This window comes from Phalangium opilio, unplaced genomic scaffold (genome assembly GCF_054372755.1).
Source record: "Phalangium opilio isolate 3A_F unplaced genomic scaffold, DU_Popi_V2 ptg000040l_1, whole genome shotgun sequence".
NCBI classification, from domain to species: domain Eukaryota; kingdom Metazoa; phylum Arthropoda; class Arachnida; order Opiliones; family Phalangiidae; genus Phalangium; species Phalangium opilio.
In genome coordinates, this window is record NW_028324164.1 from 389,489 (window position 1) to 407,567 (window position 18,079).

Genomic DNA, 18,079 nt, shown 5'->3' on the forward strand with positions numbered 1-18,079 from the left:
TTGCGTTTCCAGGTAGAGTGGCCGAGTGGTCTAAGAGGCTGGTTTTAGGCACCAGTCTCTTCGGGGCGTGGGTTCGAATCCCACCTCTATCAGCCTATTTTGTTTTCTAGGATTAATAATATGAAGCTCTTCCTTATTAGTCTGAGGTGACTTTTGTTTCCAGGTAGAGTGGCCGAGTGGTCTAAGGCGCTGGTTTTAGGCACCAGTCTCTTCGGGGGCGTGGACTCGAATCCCACCTCAATCAGCTTGTTTTGTTTTCTTCGATTAATAATATGAACCATTTCCTTATTAGTATGAGGTGACTTTGTTTCCAGGTAGAGTGGCCGAGCGGTCTAAGGCGCTGGTTTTAGGCACCAGTCTCTTCGGGGGTGTGGATTCGAATCCCACCTCTATCAGCCTATTTAGTTTTCTAAGATTAAAAATATGAAGCCTTTGCTTAATAGACTTAGTTTGCTATTGCTTTCAGGTAGAGTGGCCGATTGGTCTAAGACGCTGTTTTATGGCACCTTTTTCTTCGGAGGGCGTGGGCTCGAATCCCACCTCTATCAGTCCATTTTGTTTTCTAACATTAATAATATGAATCTTTTGCTTATTAGTCTGAGGTGACGTTTGTTTCTAGGTAGAGTGGCCGAGTGGTCTAAGGCGCTGGTTTTAGGCACCAGTCTCTTCGGGAGCGTGGATTCGAATCCCACCTCTTTCGGCCTATTTTGTTTTCTAAGATTAATAATATGAAGCTTTTGCTTAATAGACTGAGTTTGCTATTGTTTTCAGGTAGAGTGGCCGAGTGGTCTAAGACGCTGGTTTAAGGCACCTTTGTCTTCGGGGGGCGTGGGGTCGAATCCCACCTCTATCAGTCCATTTTGTTTTCTAACATTATTCATATGAATCTTTTGCTTTTTAGTATGAGGGGACGTTCGTTTCTAGGTAGATTGGCCGAGTGGTCTAGGGCGCTGGTTTTAGGCACCAGTCTCTTCGCGGGCGTGGATTCGAATCCCACCTCTATCAGACTATTTTATTTTCTAAGATTAAAAATATGAAGCCTTTGCTTAATAGACTTAGTTTGCTATTGCTTTCAGGTAGAGTGGCCGAGTGGTCTAAGACGCTGTTTTATGGCACCTTTGTCTTCGGAGGGCGTGGGCTCGAATCCCACCTCTATCAGTCCATTTTGTTTTCTAACACTAATAATATGAATCTTTTGCTTATTAGTCTGAGGTGACGTTTGTTTCTAGGTAGAGTGGCCGAGTGGTCTAAGGCGCTGGTTTTAGGCACCAGTCTCTTCGGGAGCGTGGATTCGAATCCCACCTCTTTCGGCCTATTTTGTTTTCTAAGATTAATAATATGAAGCTTTTGCTTAATAGACTGAGTTTGCCATTGTTTTCGGGTAGAGTGGCCGAGTGGTCTAAGACGCTGGTTTTAGGCACCAGTTTCTTCGGGCGCGTGGATTCGAATCCCACCTCTATCAACCTATTTTGTTTTCTAGGATTAATAATATGAAGCTCTTTCTTATTAGTCTGAGGTGGCCTTTGTTTCCAGGTAGAGTGGCCGAGTGGTCTAAGGCGCTGGTTTTAGGCACCAGACTCTTCGGGGGCATGGGTTCGAATCCCACCTCTATCAGCCTATCTTGTTTTCTAGGATTAATAAAATGAAGCTCTTTCTTATTAGTCTGAGGTGACCTTTGTTTCCAGGTAGAGTGGCCGAGTGGTCTAAGGCGCTGGTTTTAGGCACCAGTCTGTTCGGGGCGTGGGATCGAATCCCACCTCTATCAGCTTGTTTTGTTTACTTCGATTAATAATATGAACCATTTTCTTATTAGTCTGAGGTGACTTTTGTTTCCAGGTAGAGTGGCCGAGTGGTCTAAGGTGCTGGTTTTAGGCACCAGTCTATTCGGGGGCGTGGGTTCGAATCCCACCTCTATCAGCCTATTTTGTTTTCTAGGATTAATAATATGAAGCTCTTTCTTATTAGTCTGAGGTGACCTTTGTTTCCAGGTAGAGTGGCCGAGTGGTCTTAGGCGCTGGTTTTAGGCACCAGTCTGTTCGGGGCGTGGGATCGAATCCCACCTCTATCAGCTTGTTTTGTTTACTTCGATTAATAATATGAACCATTTGCTTATTAGTCTGAGGTGACGTTTGTTTCTAGCTAGAGTGGCCGAGTGTTCTAAGGCGCTGGTTTTGGGCACCAGTCTCTTCGGGGGCGTGGGTTCGAATCCCACCTCTAACAGCTTGTTTTGTTTTCTTCGATTAATAATATGAACCATTTTCTTATTAGTATGAGGTGACATTTGTTTCCAGGTAGAGTGGCCGAGCGGTCTAAGGCGCTGGTTTTAGGCACCAGTCTCTTCGGGGGCGTGGATTCGACTCCCACCTCTATCAGCCTATTTTGTTTTCTAAGATTAAAAATATGAAGCCTTTGCTTAATAAACTTAGTTTGCTATTGCTTTCAGGTAGAGTGGCCGAGCGGTCTAAGGCGCTGGTTTTAGGCAGCAGTCTCTTCGGGGGTGTGGATTCGAATCCCACCTCTATCAGCCTATTCAGTTTTCTAACATTAAAAATATGAAGCCTTTGCTTAATAGACTTAGTTTGGTATTGCTTTCAGGAAGAGTGACCGAGTGGTCTAAGACGCTGTTTTAAGGCACCTTTGTCTTCGGAGGGCGTGGGGTCGAATCCCACCTCTATCAGTCCATTTTGTTTTCTAACATTAATAATATGAATCTTTTGCTTATTAGTCTGAGGTGACGTTTGTGTCTAGGTAGGTTGGCCGAGTGGTCTAAGGCGCTGGTTTTAGGCACCAGTCTCTTCGGGGGCATGGATTCGAATCCCACCTCTATCAGCCTATTGTTGTCTTCTAAGATTAAAAATATGAAGCCTTTGCGAAATAGTCTTAGTTTGCTGTTGCTTTCAGGTAGAGTGGCCGAGTGGTCTAAGACGCTATTTTAAGGCACCTTTGTCTTCGGAGGGCGTGGGGTCGAATCCCACCTCTATCAGTCCATTTTGTTTTCTAACATTAATAATATGAATCTTTTGCTTATTAGTCTGAGGTGACGTTTGTGTCTAGGTAGGGTGGCCGAGTGGTCTAAGGCGCTGGTTTTAGGCACCAGTCTCTTCGGGAGCGTGGATTCGAATCCCACCTCTTTCGGCCTATTTTGTTTTCTAAGATTAATAATATGAAGCTTTTGCTTAATAGACTGAGTTTGCCATTGTTTTCGGGTAGAGTGGCCGAGTGGTCTAAGACGCTGGTTTTAGGCACCAGTTTCTTCGGGCGCGTGGATTCGAATCCCACCTCTATCAACCTATTTTGTTTTCTAGGATTAATAATATGAAGCTCTTTCTTATTAGTCTGAGGTGGCCTTTGTTTCCAGGTAGAGTGGCCGAGTGGTCTAAGGCGCTGGTTTTAGGCACCAGACTCTTCGGGGGCATGGGTTCAAATCCCACCTCTATCAGCCTATCTTCTTTTCTAGGATTAATAATATGAAGCTCTTTCTTATTAGTCTGAGGTGACCTTTGTTTCCAGGTAGAGTGGCCGAGTGGTCTAAGGCGCTGGTTTTAGGCACCAGTCTGTTCGGGGCGTGGGATCGAATCCCACCTCTATCAGCTTGTTTTGTTTACTTCGATTAATAATATGAACCATTTTCTTATTAGTCTGAGGTGACTTTTGTTTCCAGGTAGAGTGGCCGAGTGGTCTAAGGTGCTGGTTTTAGGCACCAGTCTATTCGGGGGCGTGGGTTCGAATCCCATCTCTATCAGCCTATTTTGTTTTCTAGGATTAATAATATGAAGCTCTTTCTTATTAGTCTGAGGTGACCTTTGTTTCCAGGAAGAGTGGCCGAGTGGTCTTAGGCGCTGGTTTTAGGCACCAGTCTGTTCGGGGCGTGGGATCGAATCCCACCTCTATCAGCTTGATTTGTTTACTTCGATTAATAATATGAACCATTTGCTTATTAGTCTGAGGTGACGTTTGTTTGTAGCTAGAGTGGCCGAGTGTTCTAAGGCGCTGGTTTTGGGCACCAGTCTCTTCGGGGGCGTGGGTTCGAATCCCACCTCTAACAGCTTGTTTTGTTTTCTTCGATTAATAATATGAACCATTTTCTTATTAGTATGAGGTGACATTTGTTTCCAGGTAGAGTGGCCGAGCGGTCTAAGGCGCTGGTTTTAGGCACCAGTCTCTTCGGGGGCGTGGATTCGACTCCCACCTCTATCAGCCTATTTTGTTTTCTAAGATTAAGAATATGAAGCCTTTGCTTAATAAACTTAGTTTGCTATTGCTTTCAGGTAGAGTGGCCGAGTGGTCTAAGGCGCTGGTTTAAGGCACCAATCTCTTCGTAGGCGTGGTTTCGAATCCCACCTCTATCAGCCTATTTTGTTTTCTAAGATTAATAATATGAAGCTCTTTCTTATTTGTCTGAGGTGACCTTTGTTTCCAGGTAGAGTGGCCGAGTGGTCTTAGGCGCTGGTTTTAGGCACCAGTCTCTTCGGGGGCGTGGGTTCGAATCCCACCTCTATCAGGTTGTTTTGTTTACTTCGATTAATAATATGAACCATTTGCTTATTAGTCTGAGGTGACGTTTGTTTCTAGCTAGAGTGGCCGAGTGTTCTAAGGCGCAGGTTTTAGGCACCAGTCTCTTCGGGGGCGTGGATTCGAATCCCACCTCTATCAGCCTATTTTGTTTTCTAGGATTAATAATATGAAGCTCTTTCTTATTAGTCTGAGGTGACTTTTGTTTCCAGGTAGAGTGGCCGGGTGGTCTAAGGCGCTGGTCTTAGGCACCAGTCTCTTCGGGGGCGTGGGTTCGAATCCCACCTCTATCAGCTTGTTTTGTTTTTTCGATTAATAATATGAACCATTTGCTTATTAGTATGAGGTGACTTTTGTTTCCAGGTAGAGTGGCCGAGCGGTCTAAGGCGCTGGTTTTAGGCACCAGTCTCTTCGGGGGCGTGGATTCGACTCCCACCTCTATCAGCCTATTTTGTTTTCTAAGATTAAAAATATGAAGGTTTTTCTTATTAGACTGAGTTTGCTATTGCTGTCAGGTAGAGTGGCCGAGTGGTCTGAGGCGCTGGTTTTAGGCACCAGACTCTTCGGGGGCGTGGTTTCGAATCCCACCTCTATCTGCCTATTTTGTTTTCTAGGATTAATAATATGAAGCTCTTTCTTATTAGTCTGAGGTGACTTTTGTTTCCTGGTAGAGTGGCCGAGTGGTCTAAGGCGCTGGTTTTAGGCACCAGTCTCTTCGGGGGCGTGGGTTCGAATCCCACCTCTATCAGCTTGTTTTGTTTTCTAATATTAATAATATGAATCTTTTGCTTATTAGTATGAGGTGACGTTTGATTCTAGGTAGAGTGGCCGAGTGGTCTAAGGCGCTGGTTTAAGGCACCAGTCTTTTCGTAGGCGTGGTTTCGAATCCCACCTCTATCAGCCTGTTTTGTTTTCTAAGATTAATAATATGAAGCTTTTACTTAATAGACTGAGTTTACTATTGCTTTCAGGTAGAGTGGCCGAGTGGTCTTAGGCGCTAGTTCTAGGCACCAGTCTCTTCGGGGGCGTGGGTTCGAATCCCACCTCTATCAGCCTATTTTGTTTTCTAGGATTAATAATATGAAGCTTTTTCTTATTAGTCTGTGGTGTCTATTGTTTCCAGGTAGATTGGCCGAGTGGTCTAACACGCTGGTTTAAGGCACCTTTGTCTTCGGGGGGCGTGGGGTCGAATCCCACCTCTATCAGTCCATTTTGTTTTCTAACATTAATAATATGAATCTTTTGCATATTAGTCTGAGGTGACGTTTGTTTTTAGGTAGAGTGGCCGAGTGGTCTAAGGCGCTGATTTTTGGCAGCAGTCTGTTCGGGGCGTGACCTCTATCAGCTTGTTTTGTTTTCTTCGATTAATAATATGAACCATTTGCTTATTAGTATGAGGTGAGTTTCGTTTCCAGGCAGAGTGGCCGAGCGGTCTAAGGCGCTGGTTTTAGGCACCAGTCTCTTCGGGGGCGTGGGTTCGAATCCCACCTCTATCAGCCTATTTTGTTTTCTAAGATTAATAATATGAAGCTTTTGCTTAATAGACTGAGTTTGCTATTGCTTTCAGGTAGAGTGGCCGAGTGGTCTTAGGCGCTAGTTTTAGGCACCAGTCTCCTCGGGGGCGTGGGTTCGAATCCCACCTCTATCAGCTTGTTTTGTTTTCTTCGATTAATAATATGAACCATTTGCTTAATAGTCTGAGGTGACTTTTGTTTCCAGGTAGAGTGGCCGAGTGGTCTAAGAGGCTGGTTTTAGGCACCAGTCTCTTCGGGGGCGTGGGTTCGAATCCCACCTCTATCAGCCTATTTTGTTTTCTAGGATTAATAATATGAAGCTTTTTCTTATTAGTCTGTGGTGTCTATTGTTTCCAGGTAGATTGGCCGAGTGGTCTAACACGCTGGTTTAAGGCACCTTTGTCTTCGGGGGGCGTGGGGTCGAATCCCACCTCTATCAGTCCATTTTGTTTTCTAACATTAATAATATGAATCTTTTGCATATTAGTCTGAGGTGACGTTTGTTTTTAGGTAGAGTGGCCGAGTGGTCTAAGGCGCTGATTTTTGGCAGCAGTCTGTTCGGGGCGTGACCTCTATCAGCTTGTTTTGTTTTCTTCGATCAATAATATGAACCATTTGCTTATTAGTATGAGGTGAGTTTCGTTTCCAGGCAGAGTGGCCGAGCGGTCTAAGGCGCTGGTTTTAGGCACCAGTCTCTTCGGGGGCGTGGGTTCGAATCCCACCTCTATCAGCCTATTTTGTTTTCTAAGATTAATAATATGAAGCTTTTGCTTAATAGACTGAGTTTGCTATTGCTTTCAGGTAGAGTGGCCGAGTGGTCTTAGGCGCTAGTTTTAGGCACCAGTCTCCTCGGGGGCGTGGGTTCGAATCCCACCTCTATCAGCTTGTTTTGTTTTCTTCGATTAATAATATGAACCATTTGCTTAATAGTCTGAGGTGACTTTTGTTTCCAGGTAGAGTGGCCGAGTGGTCTAAGAGGCTGGTTTTAGGCACCAGTCTCTTCGGGGGCGTGGGTTCGAATCCCACCTCTATCAGCCTATTTTGTTTTCTAGGATTAATAATATGAAGCTTTTTCTTATTAGTCTGTGGTGTCTATTGTTTCCAGGTAGAGTGGCCGAGTGGTCTAACACGCTGGTTTAAGGCACCTTTGTCTTCGGGGGGCGTGGGGTCGAATCCCACCTCTATCAGTCCATTTTGTTTTCTAACATTAATAATATGAATCTTTTGCATATTAGTCTGAGGTGACGTTTGTTTTTAGGTAGAGTGGCCGAGTGGTCTAAGGCGCTGATTTTTGGCAGCAGTCTGTTCGGGGCGTGACCTCTATCAGCTTGTTTTGTTTTCTTCGATTAATAATATGAACCATTTGCTTATTAGTATGAGGTGAGTTTCGTTTCCAGGCAGAGTGGCCGAGCGGTCTAAGGCGCTGGTTTTAGGCACCAGTCTCTTCGAGGGCGTGGGTTCGAATCCCACCTCTATCAGCCTATTTTGTTTTCTAGGATTAATAATATGAAGCTTTTTCTTATTAGTCTATGGTGTCTATTGTTTCCAGGTAGAGTGGCCCAGTGGTCTAAGACGCTGGTTGAGGCACCATTGTCTTCGGGGGGCGTTGGTTCGAATCCCACCTCTATCAGACCATTTTGTTTTCTAGCATTAATAATATGAATCTTTTGCTTATTAGTCTGAGGTGACGTTTGTGTCTAGGTAGAGTGGCCGAGTGGTCTAAGGCGCTGGTTTTAGGCACCAGTCTCTTCGGGGGCGTGGATTCGAATCCTACCTCTATCAGCATATTATGTTTTCTAGGATTAATAATATGTAGCTTTTGCTTATAAGTCTGAGATGACTTCTGATTCCCAGTTAGAGTGGCCGAATGGTTTAAGGCGGTGATTTTTGGCACCAGTCTGTTCGGGGCGGGGGATCGAATCCCACCTCTATCAGCTTATTTTGTTTTCTTCGATTAATAATATGAACCATTTGCTTATTAGTCTGAGGTGACGTTTGTTTCCAGGTAGAGTGGCCGAGTGGTCAGAGGCGCTGGTTTTAGGCACCAGTCTCTTCGGGGGCGTGGGTTCGAATCCCACCTCTATCAGCCTATTTTGTTTTCTAAGATTAATAATATGAAGCTTTTGCTTAATAGACTGAGTTTGCTATTGCTTTCAGGTAGAGTGGCCGAGTGGTCTTAGGCGCTAGTTTTAGGCACCAGTCTCTTCGGGGGCGTGGGTTCGAATCCCACCTCTATCAGCTTGTTTTGTTTTCTTCGATTAATAATATGAACCATTTGCTTACTAGTCTGAGGTGACTTTTGTTTCCAGGTAGAGTGGCCGAGTGGTCTAAGAGGCACCAGTCTCTTCGGGGGCGTGGGTTCGAATCCCACCTCTATCAGCCTATTTTGTTTTCTAGGATTAATAATATGAAGCTTTTTCTTATTAGTCTGTGGTGTCTATTGTTTCCAGGTAGAGTGGCCGAGTGGTCTAACACGCTGGTTTAAGGCACCTTTGTCTTCGGCGGGCGTGGGGTCGAATCCCACCTCTATCAGTCCATTTTGTTTTCTAACATTAATAATATGAATCTTTTGCATATTAGTCTGAGGTGACGTTTGTTTTTAGGTAGAGTGGCCGAGTGGTCTAAGGCGCTGATTTTTGGCAGCAGTCTGTTCGGGGCGTGACCTCTATCAGCTTGTTTTGTTTCCTTCGATTAATAATATGAACCATTTGCTTATTAGTATGATGTGAGTTTCGTTTCCAGGCAGAGTTGCCGAGCGGTCTAAGGCGCTGGTTTTAGGCACCAGTCTCTTCGAGGGCGTGGGTTCGAATCCCACCTCTACCAGCCTATTTTGTTTTCTAGGATTAATAATATGAAGCTTTTTCTTATTAGTCTATGGTGTCTATTGTTTCCAGGTAGAGTGGCCCAGTGGTCTAAGACGCTGGTTTAAGGCACCATTGTCTTCGGGGGCGTTGGTTCGAATCCCACCTCTATCAGTCCATTTTGTTTTCTAGCATTAATAATATGAATCTTTTGCTTATTAGTCTGAGGTGACGTTTGTGTCTAGGTAGAGTGGCCGAGTGGTCTAAGGCGCTGGTTTTAGGCACCAGTCTCTTCGGGGGCGTGGGATCGAGTCCCACCTCTATCAGTCCATTTTGTTTTCTAGCATTAATAATATGAATCTTTTGCTTATTAGTCTGAGGTGACGTTTGTTTCCAGGTAGAGTGGCCGAGCGGTCTAAGGCGTTGGTTTTAGGCACCAGTCTTTTCGGGGGCGTGGGTTTGAATCCTACCTCTTTCAGCATATTATGTTTTCTAGGATTAATAATATGAAGCATTTGCTTATAAGTCTGAGATGACTTCTGATTCCCAGTTAGAGTGGCCGAATGGTTTAAGGCGGTGATTTTTGGCACCAGTCTGTTCGGGGCGGGGGATCGAATCCCACCTCTATCAGCTTATTTTGTTTTCTTCGATTAATAATATGAACCATTTGCTTACTAGTCTGAGGTGACGTTTGTTTCCAGGTAGAGTGGCCGAGTGGTCAGAGGCGCTGGTTTTAGGCACCAGTCTCTTCGGGGGCGTGGGTTCGAATCTAACCTCTATCAGCCTATTTTGTTTTCTAGGATTATTAATATGAAGCTTTTTATTATTAGTCTGAGGTGACGTTTGTTTCCAGGTAGAGTGGCCGAGTGGTCTAAGGCGCTGGATTTAGGCACCAGTCTCTTCGGGGGCGTGGGATCGAGTCCCACCTCTATCAGTCCATTTTGTTTTCTAGGATTAATAATATGAATCTTTTGCTTGTTAGCATGAGGTGACGTTTGTTTCCAGGTAGAGTGGCCGAGTGGTCTAAGGCGCTGGTTTTAGGCACCAAATTTTCGGGAGCGTGGGTTCGAATCCCACCTCTATCAGCCTATTTGTTTTCTAAGATTAATAATATGAAGCTTTTGCTTAATAGACTGAGCTTGCTATTGCTTTCAGGTAGAGTGGCCGAGTGGTCTTAAGCGCTAGTTTAGGGCACCAGTCTCATCGGGGGCGTGGGTTAGAATCCCACCTTCATCAGTTTATTTTGTTTTCTAGGATTAATAATATGAAGCTTTTGCTTATAAGTCTGAGATGACTTCTGATTCCCAGTTAGAGTGGCCGAATGGTTTAAGGCGGAGATTTTTGGCACCAGTCTGTTCGGGGCGTGGGATCGAATCCCACCTCTATCAGCTTCTTTTGTTTTCTTCGATTAATAATATGAACCATTTGCTTACTAGTCTGAGGTGACGTTAGTAGTAAACCACCTGAGTTATGGAGTGTTAACTAGGTTATTAAAATGTACCGCCAGCCTTCTAGCGCTTTAGACTCGCGCGAGACTTACGCGTGAGTCTAGAATGGGGGAAAAGTCGGTTTTTTATCCGGGTGGGTTTCTCTAACTTCGTTTATTGGTCGATATTGGGGGTCGTTAATTGATTAGGTCTTTGTTAATTGGTTAAAGGGTTAAGGCGTGAACTTGTCTCTCTTTATTCGTGACGTAATCGTCAGAGTTAAATTAGAGTTTGTCTGATAAGAGAGTGATCTCTTTTTATCTCGGTTATTCGCCTTGAAGAGAGCAGTGAGTTCTAATGGATATCTTTTTACACCCAATGCGTTATATAGTGACGTATCAGCGATTCAAAGGGCGCGAGGATTTCCAATATATGGTCGCGTATCTTTTAGATCAATGCACTATGTATACAATATGTTTCGAACACCGAGTATCTGAAAGTGGGAAAATCGCTCGTGTTACGAAGAAATGCCCGATGTTTAAAGATAGAGAGCCTCAACAAAAGATATCGAGTACCAGAATCAGGTGGAAATTTTGAAACGATTCTTATTACCTAGAAGTGCCATTATTTTGGAGGAATTAGATGATGGACTGTTATTTACCCGATTGGGTCACGGTATAAATCAACCAAGAGCCAAAGCCCCGGAAACGGATTCACTGGCGCCATTGTGTTTAGAAGAAAAAGCCGAATTTTACGGTAATGACTTTATAAAATACATACAGGAACAAATGAGTAAATTCGGTACTCCCGATAGTTTTCATCATGAACATTTACCCGTTTTATTTCCAAGAATATGTTAATGTAATCTTCTCTATAACGTAGGAAGCGATTAAGGTTGCTCTCGGTGTAGTGGTTAGCGCGTTTTTTCGCCAATCAATAGGTCGCGAGATCGAACCCCACTCTAACCATCACATCGAGTTCAACCTTTTATTTCTAAATAAAATTGGATAACGTGTAAATCCTCATTCATTATTAAATAAAATATCGATTATGTCGGTCAATTCTTTTTTCGTTACTCTGTTAAGTGATAAAACTGATGAATATCCCGATAATTCACAATCGTCTTTCACGGTGAAATTAGGTAAACCAATTATTCTTTCAAACGATTGGGAAATTGGTTTATCGGAAATATTAACACCAAAAATTTCAACCGTAATAGACAATACCTGTAACTCTTTCGAAATACAGGTACCTGAACAATATTTAATGAATGTTGGCCGGGACGTTAGAAGAGTACAGTTAATACCGCAAAAGTACGAAGGTTCGAAAGATAAAAATGGAAACGCCAGTAGTAGGGACTATACAGATGCGCAGAGATCCAAGATGGCCACCACCCAAGATGGCCGCCCTCTACCAAACTCAAACCAAAATTTCCACCCAAAGATTAAGCTAAATTCCTACCTGATGAACCCTACCTTCCACCATGCTATGACTCTTTAGAGGGGTTTTACCTATTTTTCCCCCAAAACAAGCTCGGCTAACCCTCGGAGGGTGTAGTTCTTTTTGCAAGATCCCGTTTAAATTTAAGACCCAAGATTACGTTATTGTATGAGAAAATCTTACCTGACATACCCTGCCTTCCACCGTGCTATGTCGCCGTCTATGAATATTAACGGGGGTGGGTTTAACCCATTTTTCCCCAAACAAGCCCGGATTAACCCTCCAACCAAAGATTGGACCATAAAAAATCCTACCTGACTTACCCTGCCTTCCACCATGCTATTAAGGGGGTTTTACCCCCTTTTAATAGCTCCAGACTACCACGAGTTCCTACCTTGTGTTATTTTCAACACCCATGACGTCATCTTCTTAATCAAAACAAAAACAAGCTATATTCAACCTTGGCGTCATCCCCCAATCTTACCCTGCCTGCTAGGGTGCTAGTAATGGGCGGTACCCCTTTAATAAACCCAAACCAGCCCGGACTTTAAAAAATCTTACCTCCAGTCCTACCTTTCAGCGTGTTATTAAGGGGAAATGACCTAATTAATAACCCTCCAAACAAGCTCGGACTACCAGCCCTACTGGTAAAGCTGCTTTCAACCTGGGCATCCATGACGTCATCCTTCCAACTCAAACTAATATGAAATTATTGGCGCCATATTTAAAAAACTTCTCTCCAGCCCCGCCTTCTAGCGGACTATTTTAGTAACCATTAATAGCTGTGACCCGTTCAATGGTCATGAACAAGTTCGAACCAGCCCTACTAGTAAAGGGTACCAAATTTAAAAAACTTACAACCAGCCCCTCCTTCTAGCGGATTATTTTAGTAACTAATAAGGTAATTTACCCATATAATCAATTAAAACAAGTCCGGACCAGCCCTAGTCGTAGAGGGTGCTTTCAACCTGGGTGACTATGACGTCATCCTCCAGACTCAGACTCAAACCAAAACTAAAATATATTAATTATATAATTATACGAGCCATGGCTTCTAGCGGGCTATTTTAGTAACTATTAAGGGAATTTACCCATTGAACAAATCGAAACTAGCCCGGATCAGTCTAGGCTTATCGATGTAGAGGTTGCAGCCCAATAAAAAAAACCCGAAACAAGTTCAATCCCTGCCTTTCACCCTGTTATTTTATGCCTTAAACTGTACTTAATTATGTCTGGTCCAACCAAGTTTCGTCCAAGTATAGATTTACCCCCCTTTGATTGGACTAATAATGGGTGGATTACTTATGTACCTGCTACCGTTTGATTACTTACCCATGTAGATGTTCCAAGGATGATGTTTTAACTAGGGTGTGCCTGTTGGCTTAGCGAAAATAAACGTTGCCAGTGGTTAGTTGACGAAAAGCAAGGTTTTCTCATGCTGTAAACGAAGACGTAGCGAGTTCAAATCCCGGTGTACAAATAAGCAAGCTCGGATTAACCTGGATTCGTATACAGGGTGTTACTGTTTAATTAATTGTACGTAGATCCGACCATTTACGCCATTAATAGGGGTAACCAATTTAAGTACGTTTGCCTTAACTCGAACACGTACAGACCGTCGCTGTTTAAATTTTCCCGCCAGCAATTTATGGCCTTTTATTATTCGCCGGCAAAAAAACTTGATTTTGAGCCAAATCAAACTTTTTCCCTTCAAAGCCAAAAGTTAATGAAAAAACAGACACACATTTTAAAAAACAAAAGATATTTACTCTTACGTCTTGTACAAAAATTGAATACAAAATAAACAAATGAGTAGCCAAACAAAGGCGTTATTTGTGTTTTTAAAGTGTCCATATATCTATACAAAACAATTCATTTCTAAATACCTAGATTTTCCATTTAGCCGTTAAGAGAGAGAGAAATTTGGATTTGCGCGAGTTTTACTCGCCTCAATATAGCCAGGGGCAAAAAAAAAGAGATTCTAAAAAAAAAGAAGGTCATTCTTCGCGGCTTCAGTGAGAGATATTTCCGGAAGCTTTTTATCAATTTTAACGAGACTAGAGTTTTAAACTAGATACAGAATAAATCTTTATACATTTTTTTACCTCTAACAACGACAAATAAGACGGGGAAACTAATATTTTCATCCTTTCGTCAGGCGAAAAAAAACTCAAATATTAGCCAATTAGTACGATCTTTAAGGGAAAATCCAGGTCCACATTCCGAAAACTCAAAACATTTAATCTGCATCAAGAATGCGTAAGGCAGAGCAGGATTCCCCCTTATTTCAGCAGTCCCCAATTATTTTACGAGAGCCACCAAAGAACCCTCATTGGGCCCCTGGTTTATGAATCTTGACAAGTAAACAAGCGGGTTTTTTGTCACATATAAAAAGATTTTCTGTAAAGCTTTTACAAAAAAACCCCATTATGTGGCAAGAAACTCGCTTCCTTGCCCATTAAAACTCATAGATTAAAGGTAAATGATAACCAATTGGGGGGCTCGCGTAATTCCCGGAGAAATTAATATTGACAAAATATTAATAATCCTCAAAAAGCGGGCTGCAACAAAAAAAATAGATTAGCTAAAGTCTGGTACATAGCAAGTGGCTGTACATACCGAGTCACGCTTCGGAACTTAGTCATTAAATAATTCCTGTGTTTTTGAAAACTTTTAATATAGAAAACATTTGGCTGCGAATCCATAATTTTAGAAGTGATGAGGCCCTCGTTATCGCTTTTTACGGGTTAACGATGGCGTTAAAGTACCGCCAACAAGATCGTAATGCGCGGCCGTCAAATTCAACTTAAATATTCAAGAAAATTTTCTCACAAATATATATTGCTAAGTCCAAATATATTTCTTTAACTTCCGCGGCAAAAATAAGAGATTCTACCCCGTTACTCACCGATTGTAAAGAGAGACGCCTTCAGGGTCTCAAAGAGTTTAAATTGTTAACATTTAAAAAACCAGTATATATACCGTCAAAAAATTAGGTCCCCCCAACCCTTTTTTTACGTCTAGTCTTGTACTCACCTTGATTTTCTTTTTTCCCCACTACAGAAAGCCAGTTTTTTTCCGCGTAATTTACTTTCTCTCTCTTAGCGGCGAAAGACTCGCAAATAACCTTGAGAGGGAGGAGTGAAATATTTCCGTACCTCGTTACAAAAGACCTAAGAATGGTTTAAAGTTACACGCTGGGCTGGTCAAAGAAAGGGATAAAATACCTACATTGAGAGGAAGGATGTGTCTCGATTAAAAAAAAATCACCCATAGATTGCTTACCGGTCCAATTTTTTTCTATTACAAGGAATCCCAGCTGAATATTATGCTAGAGGCAAACCTCTGAAATTGATGCCAATGAGAATTACGTCAATCATAGAGGTGACTAAATTGAATATGCTGTAGAGAGTGGAGGGTGTCTTAAAAAACTGTTACTTAGTGGCTTATTTTTTAAGCTGTAAAATTAACGTGTTAAATAAATCTGTTTCCTTTTCTATTTTTATACTAGAGCTATCTTTGGAGTCTGTAATAAGTATACATGCCTCTAAGTAAAAAATATTATAGGATAATTCATTGTGACTTAATTATAGTCCTTCTAGAGATAATGTTTATAAATATACCAAAATAAGCAACCGTTACCCTTCCAAACAAATAAGAAACATGACTAGAAAAGTAGATAAATATTAAAATAAGCTAGCCAATCATTTTTGACAAGTTATGTACTTTGACATATTACTCTAAGGTAACGCAAAAGAAAAAAATCCTGATATTTTTTGTGGCTAAAAGGTGAAAAAAAACAAAGCGACTATAATAGAGAAAATTCTTGACATGTCCTATATGACAAATTAATTGTAACACTGTTTCGTGTGTTTCTCAGGTTTTCGAGTATTAACTCACACATTTTGATTTATGGCAAGCGAAAAAACACCTTGTATAATGGGAGGAGAAGATGTTAAACTTTCCGCTAATAAATTCATAATTGACTTTTACATATATATTTATAAAGTTAGAAATCTCTATTTAGCTCAAGGTCCTAGTTTTTTTGTATGCAGAAGCTTGTTTGGGCGTGTTTCGAATAGTTAAATTTGAATAAGCCAATACTTTCAAGATTTTAAAATTCAATAAATAGGAAAAAGTTAATTAGGCATAAAATTAGAAATCTCTCCGAGGTCTAAGATTTTTTCGTATGCAAATAATTCAAAGAGATCGTGTTATATAAAAGGTTAAAAAGGAGTTACTTTGATAGAAGCCCGAGGGGACAAATATTATTCGTATGCAAAAGCTTGTTTGGGCGTGTTCTAAATAATTTAATTTGAATAATTCACATAAGATCGCATTATATAAAGAAAAAATTTTAATGAAGGTTAAAAGTAATTATTTTGGGAGGGAGAAAAATGTTTTTTTAATATGATATAAATCTAAATAATTGTATATTAATATTAAACTATAGGGGTATTTTTTATATAGGCAGGTATGGCATTATCCTTTATAGTTTTTAGTATCAACTCCACAATAAATAAAAATGTATTTTTGGGGGGTATAAAAAATATCAATTTTTTGGGAGTATTTAAAGACCAGAGTCTCGATACTTTCTTCATTCGAAAATTTTCTAGACGCTCTCTTTCGCTTTACAAGCTCTTAAACACTTGTAAGTATAATGTCTAATTTAATTCCTTGTGGTCGCTCGATGATATGGAGGGTGAATAGAAAGCTCTACGACAATCCTGATTTAAAGGATTTTACTTGGGATGATTTATTTAGAGATGTTTGGGATAAAAATACTTTAACGGACGCGCAGAAAAGGAACATTTGGCGTAAATTAACATGAGCTTACAATGCCTCTTTCTTAGTGTTTACAATTCAAGATGTCTATAATCACCACTACCGACCTAACGCGGATTTACTCCATGCTCTCGTTAGGGGTTGTTCCAATTACACGGACCATATGTTTTTTAAAGTCGAAAACGATGGTATCTTTACTAGCTGGTGGTTTAGCCCCAACGCGGACAAGTTTTGGTTTTCAAACTCATTTTGCGTACAGGAGCGAAAAGAACGCGATAGAATAGAAACATACGAAATACAATACAATATGGCCGTTGATTATACCTTCAATGCTTTGGAGGATTTATGCTGGTAGAGACTATTTCGCCAACACAGAATCCTGGAAAAACCCCATGTCCAGTTTGCGTTGCGTTTAATTTCTAAACACCTTTTCCAAGCTCGCGTTTTTGTCAGCGTAACCCAATTTTTTACGACTATTAACAACCCCCAAAACAATAGCTCGGTCCGAATGAGTAGATTTACAGCGTGGATAGTTCCTCCGCAAACCTTTTCTAAAATAGAGTGTCCGTACGGACCCATACATCACGCTTCGGTGAAATGTGCGGCGCGTTATTGGTATTACGGGGGATATTGTTTTCACGAAGAAACGTTCTATAGACGTGTCTTGGATATGTGTTTTAAACTATGCCTGCTACAAATCACGCGAATAAATAGACCGTGCCCTAAAGAAAAGACTCACTTTCGACAGTCCTTATCTAGATGGTATTTAAAGAAAGCCATGTATATAGCGGGCGTAGCTCGCCTATATTGCAATACCACCTGGTGTTTAACATTATCAGACATTATGCAAGGACTGATCGACAGCGACGCGTTACCCTTTCTAGTAACGTTGATTTAAAATAATTGAATGGTCAAGCGACGATGAAGATTTAAAACGGCCAACGGACAAAGACAAACAGTGAGCTCGAGAATTACAATATCAAACTGGTCCTTAATTTTGATAATTACCCGAATTATATTTTTTTTAAATATTAAGGCTGTTAATTTATTCTGTGGTATATTAGAATAGGATTATAATTAACTTTGCGTAATTATATACAAGTTCCAGTTTAAATAGTACAGAGACTAGTTGCGATAATACATTTGTGGTGAAATTTTTTTAATAAGAATTCTAATCCATCTTTGAAGCGCTTTAATTAAAAAAAATGTAAGTAATATATTTGCTATAAATATATTTCTATGTATTTCTTTTCAAAACTTTGTTGATAATTTAGGGCCAGCGTCGAGAGCTTTGTGGACGTTATTAAGAAGCAAGGTTCTGCCCCCATGCCCCGTAACGGGCATCTTTATTGTCCACATTGCGAAGGGACATTAAAGGACACGCCCGATTATGGCCAATTAAATTACTATTGCACGACGCGCGACTGTAATTATTTTAGAAAATGCGTTTTAGTCCAGTGCAAACAATATATCAGTTTTGCCACGCGTAGCGACCAGCGGCATTTGCTTAGCACACGGAACTTTTGTTCACTTTGCGGTGAATTTCAGTACCGTGTAAAATACCTATGCCCCTGTTACGAGTGGTCCTGTGATTGACAGG

The 18,079-nt window shown here is 41.4% G+C and overlaps 35 non-coding genes across 35 annotated transcripts; all 35 read left to right on the plus strand.

The window, feature by feature from the left end:
* Window positions 1-11: 11 nt before the first annotated feature.
* On the plus strand, window positions 12-92 carry TRNAL-UAG (transfer RNA leucine (anticodon UAG)). The gene has a single exon. It is a non-coding gene; the product is annotated as a tRNA-Leu (tRNA).
* Window positions 93-313: 221 nt separating this feature from the next.
* On the plus strand, window positions 314-395 carry TRNAL-UAG (transfer RNA leucine (anticodon UAG)). The gene has a single exon. It is a non-coding gene; the product is annotated as a tRNA-Leu (tRNA).
* A 1,137-nt stretch (window positions 396-1,532) lies between these two features.
* Window positions 1,533-1,614, plus strand: TRNAL-UAG (transfer RNA leucine (anticodon UAG)). Its single transcript has one exon. It is a non-coding gene; the product is annotated as a tRNA-Leu (tRNA).
* Window positions 1,615-1,684: 70 nt separating this feature from the next.
* TRNAL-UAG (transfer RNA leucine (anticodon UAG)) lies at window positions 1,685-1,765 on the plus strand. The gene has a single exon. It is a non-coding gene; the product is annotated as a tRNA-Leu (tRNA).
* A 70-nt stretch (window positions 1,766-1,835) lies between these two features.
* TRNAL-UAG (transfer RNA leucine (anticodon UAG)) lies at window positions 1,836-1,917 on the plus strand. The gene has a single exon. It is a non-coding gene; the product is annotated as a tRNA-Leu (tRNA).
* A 70-nt stretch (window positions 1,918-1,987) lies between these two features.
* On the plus strand, window positions 1,988-2,068 carry TRNAL-UAG (transfer RNA leucine (anticodon UAG)). The gene has a single exon. It is a non-coding gene; the product is annotated as a tRNA-Leu (tRNA).
* A 70-nt stretch (window positions 2,069-2,138) lies between these two features.
* Window positions 2,139-2,220, plus strand: TRNAP-UGG (transfer RNA proline (anticodon UGG)). Its single transcript has one exon. It is a non-coding gene; the product is annotated as a tRNA-Pro (tRNA).
* A 70-nt stretch (window positions 2,221-2,290) lies between these two features.
* TRNAL-UAG (transfer RNA leucine (anticodon UAG)) lies at window positions 2,291-2,372 on the plus strand. Its single transcript has one exon. It is a non-coding gene; the product is annotated as a tRNA-Leu (tRNA).
* A 681-nt stretch (window positions 2,373-3,053) lies between these two features.
* TRNAL-UAG (transfer RNA leucine (anticodon UAG)) lies at window positions 3,054-3,135 on the plus strand. Its single transcript has one exon. It is a non-coding gene; the product is annotated as a tRNA-Leu (tRNA).
* A 222-nt stretch (window positions 3,136-3,357) lies between these two features.
* Window positions 3,358-3,439, plus strand: TRNAL-UAG (transfer RNA leucine (anticodon UAG)). Its single transcript has one exon. It is a non-coding gene; the product is annotated as a tRNA-Leu (tRNA).
* A 70-nt stretch (window positions 3,440-3,509) lies between these two features.
* TRNAL-UAG (transfer RNA leucine (anticodon UAG)) lies at window positions 3,510-3,590 on the plus strand. Its single transcript has one exon. It is a non-coding gene; the product is annotated as a tRNA-Leu (tRNA).
* A 70-nt stretch (window positions 3,591-3,660) lies between these two features.
* On the plus strand, window positions 3,661-3,742 carry TRNAL-UAG (transfer RNA leucine (anticodon UAG)). Its single transcript has one exon. It is a non-coding gene; the product is annotated as a tRNA-Leu (tRNA).
* Window positions 3,743-3,963: 221 nt separating this feature from the next.
* On the plus strand, window positions 3,964-4,045 carry TRNAP-UGG (transfer RNA proline (anticodon UGG)). The gene has a single exon. It is a non-coding gene; the product is annotated as a tRNA-Pro (tRNA).
* A 70-nt stretch (window positions 4,046-4,115) lies between these two features.
* TRNAL-UAG (transfer RNA leucine (anticodon UAG)) lies at window positions 4,116-4,197 on the plus strand. Its single transcript has one exon. It is a non-coding gene; the product is annotated as a tRNA-Leu (tRNA).
* Window positions 4,198-4,419: 222 nt separating this feature from the next.
* Window positions 4,420-4,501, plus strand: TRNAL-UAG (transfer RNA leucine (anticodon UAG)). Its single transcript has one exon. It is a non-coding gene; the product is annotated as a tRNA-Leu (tRNA).
* A 222-nt stretch (window positions 4,502-4,723) lies between these two features.
* On the plus strand, window positions 4,724-4,805 carry TRNAL-UAG (transfer RNA leucine (anticodon UAG)). Its single transcript has one exon. It is a non-coding gene; the product is annotated as a tRNA-Leu (tRNA).
* A 69-nt stretch (window positions 4,806-4,874) lies between these two features.
* On the plus strand, window positions 4,875-4,956 carry TRNAL-UAG (transfer RNA leucine (anticodon UAG)). Its single transcript has one exon. It is a non-coding gene; the product is annotated as a tRNA-Leu (tRNA).
* A 70-nt stretch (window positions 4,957-5,026) lies between these two features.
* On the plus strand, window positions 5,027-5,108 carry TRNAL-UAG (transfer RNA leucine (anticodon UAG)). The gene has a single exon. It is a non-coding gene; the product is annotated as a tRNA-Leu (tRNA).
* Window positions 5,109-5,178: 70 nt separating this feature from the next.
* TRNAL-UAG (transfer RNA leucine (anticodon UAG)) lies at window positions 5,179-5,260 on the plus strand. The gene has a single exon. It is a non-coding gene; the product is annotated as a tRNA-Leu (tRNA).
* Window positions 5,261-5,330: 70 nt separating this feature from the next.
* On the plus strand, window positions 5,331-5,412 carry TRNAL-AAG (transfer RNA leucine (anticodon AAG)). The gene has a single exon. It is a non-coding gene; the product is annotated as a tRNA-Leu (tRNA).
* Window positions 5,413-5,482: 70 nt separating this feature from the next.
* TRNAL-UAG (transfer RNA leucine (anticodon UAG)) lies at window positions 5,483-5,564 on the plus strand. Its single transcript has one exon. It is a non-coding gene; the product is annotated as a tRNA-Leu (tRNA).
* A 362-nt stretch (window positions 5,565-5,926) lies between these two features.
* Window positions 5,927-6,008, plus strand: TRNAL-UAG (transfer RNA leucine (anticodon UAG)). The gene has a single exon. It is a non-coding gene; the product is annotated as a tRNA-Leu (tRNA).
* Window positions 6,009-6,078: 70 nt separating this feature from the next.
* TRNAL-UAG (transfer RNA leucine (anticodon UAG)) lies at window positions 6,079-6,160 on the plus strand. Its single transcript has one exon. It is a non-coding gene; the product is annotated as a tRNA-Leu (tRNA).
* A 70-nt stretch (window positions 6,161-6,230) lies between these two features.
* Window positions 6,231-6,312, plus strand: TRNAL-UAG (transfer RNA leucine (anticodon UAG)). The gene has a single exon. It is a non-coding gene; the product is annotated as a tRNA-Leu (tRNA).
* A 362-nt stretch (window positions 6,313-6,674) lies between these two features.
* Window positions 6,675-6,756, plus strand: TRNAL-UAG (transfer RNA leucine (anticodon UAG)). The gene has a single exon. It is a non-coding gene; the product is annotated as a tRNA-Leu (tRNA).
* A 70-nt stretch (window positions 6,757-6,826) lies between these two features.
* On the plus strand, window positions 6,827-6,908 carry TRNAL-UAG (transfer RNA leucine (anticodon UAG)). Its single transcript has one exon. It is a non-coding gene; the product is annotated as a tRNA-Leu (tRNA).
* A 70-nt stretch (window positions 6,909-6,978) lies between these two features.
* On the plus strand, window positions 6,979-7,060 carry TRNAL-UAG (transfer RNA leucine (anticodon UAG)). Its single transcript has one exon. It is a non-coding gene; the product is annotated as a tRNA-Leu (tRNA).
* A 362-nt stretch (window positions 7,061-7,422) lies between these two features.
* On the plus strand, window positions 7,423-7,504 carry TRNAL-UAG (transfer RNA leucine (anticodon UAG)). The gene has a single exon. It is a non-coding gene; the product is annotated as a tRNA-Leu (tRNA).
* Window positions 7,505-7,726: 222 nt separating this feature from the next.
* TRNAL-UAG (transfer RNA leucine (anticodon UAG)) lies at window positions 7,727-7,808 on the plus strand. The gene has a single exon. It is a non-coding gene; the product is annotated as a tRNA-Leu (tRNA).
* A 222-nt stretch (window positions 7,809-8,030) lies between these two features.
* Window positions 8,031-8,112, plus strand: TRNAL-UAG (transfer RNA leucine (anticodon UAG)). Its single transcript has one exon. It is a non-coding gene; the product is annotated as a tRNA-Leu (tRNA).
* A 70-nt stretch (window positions 8,113-8,182) lies between these two features.
* On the plus strand, window positions 8,183-8,264 carry TRNAL-UAG (transfer RNA leucine (anticodon UAG)). Its single transcript has one exon. It is a non-coding gene; the product is annotated as a tRNA-Leu (tRNA).
* Window positions 8,265-8,767: 503 nt separating this feature from the next.
* Window positions 8,768-8,849, plus strand: TRNAL-UAG (transfer RNA leucine (anticodon UAG)). The gene has a single exon. It is a non-coding gene; the product is annotated as a tRNA-Leu (tRNA).
* Window positions 8,850-9,071: 222 nt separating this feature from the next.
* TRNAL-UAG (transfer RNA leucine (anticodon UAG)) lies at window positions 9,072-9,153 on the plus strand. Its single transcript has one exon. It is a non-coding gene; the product is annotated as a tRNA-Leu (tRNA).
* A 526-nt stretch (window positions 9,154-9,679) lies between these two features.
* TRNAL-UAG (transfer RNA leucine (anticodon UAG)) lies at window positions 9,680-9,761 on the plus strand. Its single transcript has one exon. It is a non-coding gene; the product is annotated as a tRNA-Leu (tRNA).
* A 70-nt stretch (window positions 9,762-9,831) lies between these two features.
* Window positions 9,832-9,912, plus strand: TRNAL-UAG (transfer RNA leucine (anticodon UAG)). The gene has a single exon. It is a non-coding gene; the product is annotated as a tRNA-Leu (tRNA).
* Window positions 9,913-18,079: the final 8,167 nt, after the last annotated feature.